Raw genomic sequence first — 5,000 nt, forward strand, 5'->3', positions numbered from 1 at the left:
GAAAACAGAGGGTTGTTTTAAATGGAAAAACTTCTGGATGGAAAAGTGTTGCAAGTGGAGTTCCTCGGGGTTCCGTTCTTGGGTCACTTCTATTTATAGTATATATAAATGATATAGACCATGGACTAAAATTTACTGTTTCCAAATTTGCTGATGATACAAAACTGTGCGGAGTGGCAAATGATCACTCAAACCAATTAGATATTCAAGAAGATTTAGATAAATTACAGCAATGGTCTGAAAAGTGGCTAATGAAATTTAACACAAGTAAATGCAAGGTAATGCACATAGGTAAAAATAACAGTAAGTACGATTACAAGTTATTTGGAAATTCGTTAACAAAAGTGGATAGTGAAAAAGATCTCGGCGTAATTATCAGTAACGACCTCAAATCATCCAAGCAGTGTATTTCAGCCTCTGAGAAAGCAAATAAGATTCTAGGACTGATTGCGCGATCTTTTGATTTCAAAAGTCCATCACTCATTAACAAGCTATATAAATCGTTAGTTCGTCCACATTTGGAATATGCTGTTTCCGTATGGTCACCGAATCTCATTAAAGACATTGACAGATTGGATAGAGTACAACGGCGAGCCACAAAACTGATTCCAAATATCAAAAATAAATCATACGAAAATCGACTAAAACATATGAATCTGTTTTCCCTAAAAAAGCGTAGACTCAGAGGTGACTTGATACAGGTCTTTAAAATTCTAAAGGGAATTGACAACATCAAAAGTGACCAAATTTTTACATTGAATGAGAATCAGACAAGAAACAATGGTCTTAAACTCTCCGGAAATAGATTCAATTTGGAAGTAGGTAGAAACAACTTTGGCAACCGTGTAGTTGATGAATGGAATAAACTTCCTGCACAGGTAGTGCAATGTAGTTCAGTTCGAAGCTTTAAGAATCATTTAGATAAATACCTAAGTAAGATGCTGTAATGATTATAATTTATCTTATATTATTTGTTTTTGTTTTGTTATCATTTGTCTGTCTGATTTTTATTTATTATTAGTTATATGTCAATTTATTATTATTTACTATTTACCTGTTTGTTTATTATTTAACTATACCTATGCATTAATTTATGTATTTTATTTGTTATTTACATTATCATAGTTTTTATTTATTATTTTATTATTAATATGATTTTTTTTTTTCGCATCCGACCTAGATATGGATCAAAAGGTCTCCTGTCGGCATGCTCCGCCTTTGTAATCCTTTAATCCTTTGTAATCATGTGGTGAGCGCTGTAACAATGTTTTTTTTTCTAAAGAAGTTAACAACTTTATGGATAGAGATGACAGGTACAAAGGATTAGAAAGGATTACAAAGGCGGAACATGCCGACACGAGACCTTTTGGTCCATATCTAGGTCGGATGCTAAAAAAAAAAAAAAAAAAAAAAAAAAAAAAAAAAAAAAAAAAAAAAATAAACAAAACCTAGTAACATGTAAATAACAAATAAAATACATAAATAAGTGCATAGGTATAGTTAAATAATAAACAAACAGGTAAATATCAAATAATGATAAATTGACATATATCTAATAAATATAATTAATAGATGAAAATCAGACAGACAAATGGTAACAAAACAAAACAAATAATATAAGATAAATTATAATCATTACAGCATCTTGCTTAGGTGTTTATCTAAATGATTCTTAAAGCTTCGAACTAGCAGTAAGGGACTAGTAGTAAGGGACATGGAACTGCCTAGTGTAGGCCTTATGGTCTCCTGCAGCCAAGCGATGCTGGGTGATGTAGGTAAGGTCATCATATTAAGAGGGTAGGGCAGGAATTGTAGTAATGAATTTAAATTGGACAAATTTAGGTTTAACAATGAAATAGTCAAGATCTGGTTTACCAACAAAGTGCTTAACGAACGGAATAGACTCAGTAACCATGTAGTGAACTGTCTAGTGTAGGCCTTATGGTTTCTTGCAGTCCCTTCCATTCATTTGTTCTTATGTAATTTTTTATTTTTGGGCACTTAGAATTCAAGGATTCTAGTCCGGCGCGCGAGAAATAATAATTATCATAATGATGAAGAAAACTATTGGACTGAGGATTTCAAATAATAAAAGTAAAATCAACATCATATACATATTTTGGGTATAGCCAGGCATTTTTATTCAGCTGAGGGGAACCCCACACGTGTGTATATGTTTGTGTGTATGTGTATGTGTATGTATGTATATGAAAGTGTGAATGTAATGTATGTGTATGTGTAGATATGTATGTACAGTATATGGAAGTGTGCGTGTAATGTATATGTGTATGTATGTATGTGAAGGTGTGCGTATAATGTATGTGTATGTTTAGGTATGTATGTATATGTAAGTGTGCGTGTAACGTGTATGTATGTTGTGTACATGTGTGTGTGTGGGGTCACTTGGAGTTGAGAGAGGCTTCTTCCAGCGCCTCCAGTTCCATTCGAGAACCTTCGATTCCAGCAGGGTGTACAGTATTGGTCAGGGCTCAAGAGACCCATACCCAATACATAGACCAGCATCCTAAGGCTGTCGGAGGAGCTTTCGATGGTCTGGTCTCAGTAAGGGCTAATGAGACCCTCTTCGGCAGTGGCACCAAGCCAAGGGCCGAAGGATTCCTGTCCAAAGGAGGCACTGCGGTCAGGGCTAATGAGACCCGTCTTCCGCCAGTTTCACGGTGCCTTGGACGATCCTGAAGTCTCCCGGGTCGGCACGGGAGTTCCAGTTTCGAAGAAGGCGGCCGAAGGTCAGGGCTAATGAGACCCATCTTCCGACGGCGCCGCCGTTACCTCTCTTGTCGAGGTTTTTCCTCCAGCGGGCTTCCGATGTGCGGGCTAATGGGACCCGACGCTCCACCGTCGACTTCGACCCAAACCGGAGTCAAAAGTCCTTTTCCAGTTCGAGGGTGCTGGACGGCAAGGGGAATGATCCCTGTGGAGTCTCGTTTCTTGAAGGGTCGCTGAAGACGTGGTCGAAGACTTCCCTCACTCGGCGGCGACGTCCTCCGGAGGCCTCGGAGGAGCGAGGGTCGTCAAGGCTAAGTCCATCTCGCGGACACAGATTGGACGAGCGTGACCTCAGCTGACGGAGAATGAGGTCACGCTAAATGGAGGCCATTTTGACAGTGTGAAGTAGCTCATTAACATGCATTATGCAATTATAAAAAATAATAAATGCATAAATAGATACATATATGAATGAATAAACAGATAAACGAACGAATAAAAAAGCACATGAATATATACATAGAGAAATATATAGATAGATAACATTTTCTAAAACTAAATATACCTGGTCATTTTTCAAAACGCTACAACTGCTGCCCCTAATAAATTCTACAGATTCTTTGGTGCAACACTTCTCGAGTTATTAGTGCGATTCTGTAGTGATGGCTGATCATTTGTGATGTCTTTTTTTTTTTATTATTATTCACGATGGTGAAATAATAATAGCCTATATATTATATAAATTGCATAGATGAAATTTCACTATTAGAAAAACGTAATTCAGTTACAAAAAGGTGTGTGCGTGTGTGTGTATTTACCTAATTGTAATTACCTAATTGTAGTATAAAGGGAAAGGGGCAATACTCGTTGGGTCCCGTCTCTTATTCTCTGATTACACTGGGGAACACTCATTTTGTTGCATTTAAAAAATGACTTTTCTATAGTCAACTTGAGTGTGCTGATTTCAAATCTGAAGTCGGGTTTTGTCTGCAAGCTACAGATTTTATGCAATTTGACATTTTTATTTATTTTTAAAATTTTCGTTATTATAGGAAATTGCAATATCAGCCACAATCCTTTTGTTCACTTGAATCTTAAAATAGTATGAAAGCCATTTCTGTACATTTATTAAGACAAAAGAAACAGAACATTAACAGAACATCTATTTCAAAGTTAGATTAGCATCCTTCAGAACATCACCACAGCTGATGGAAGCTTATCAATTTCTTTGTGTATTTTTTTCAGGCAGGAATTTGCGTTTGTAACTTTTGCGTTTGTACATTTCATCTGGGCAATTTCGTTTAATGCTCCAGCAGTAGTCAGCCATCATACTTTTGTCCCAGCGCCCTTGGTAGCGTTCTTCCATGATCTTTAGGTCCTGGTGGAATCGTTCTCCTTGTTCGTCACTCACAGCCCCCAGGTTGTCAGGGAACTGATCAAGGTGGCTGTTCAAAAAATGAAGCTTGATGCTCATGTTGCACCCGAGATCACGAAAAGCGAGGAGCATTCTGTTCACAAGTTCATTGTAGTTCTCCGCCTTATTGTTTCCAAGGAAGTTCTGAACGACTGCCACAAAGGATAACCATGCTGCCCTTTCTAAAGCGGTCATCTTAGCAACAAACTGATCATCACGAATTAGGGTTCGAATCTGTGGGCCATCAAACACGCCTGCTTTGATCTTCTCAAATGATAACCCGGTAAAGCTGTGATGATGTGTTGGAAACATTCACCTTCGGTTTCCAGTGCCTTAACAAATTGTTTCATCAAACCTAATTTGATGTGAAGAGGAGGAAAGATGATCTTATCTCTGTTTACAATTGGGTCTTGTATGATATTTGGCATGCCTGCTTCAAGGGTGTCACGAATAGGCCAGTCCTTCTGGACCCAATGTCTGTCTCGTGCTCGGCTGTCCCACATACAGAGGAAACATGGAAACTTGGTGAAACCTTTCTGTTGTCCAAGAAGAAAGTTGACCATCTTTAAGTCTACACAAATTATCCAATTGTGCTCATGATACTTTAATAAGTCCATGACCATTCTCATATCATCATAGTCTTCCCGCAAATGCACTGAGTGACCGACAGGTACTGCTCCATAAACATTGCCATTATGTAAAAGAACACACTTTAGACTGCGTTTTGAACTGTCTAAAAAGAGTCTCCATTCAGTAAGGTACACCCAGTTCTTTGAGAAGCCCTGGGATGTCATGGCAGTAAACAAACTGTCTGTCTTTTGAAAAGAAGGTCACAAAAAGCTGGTCACGCTTTCTGAAA

Source organism: Oratosquilla oratoria, chromosome 3, assembly GCF_046742065.1.
Source record: "Oratosquilla oratoria isolate Oo_2021 chromosome 3, ASM4674206v1, whole genome shotgun sequence".
Classification (NCBI taxonomy): Eukaryota; Metazoa; Arthropoda; class Malacostraca; order Stomatopoda; family Squillidae; genus Oratosquilla; species Oratosquilla oratoria.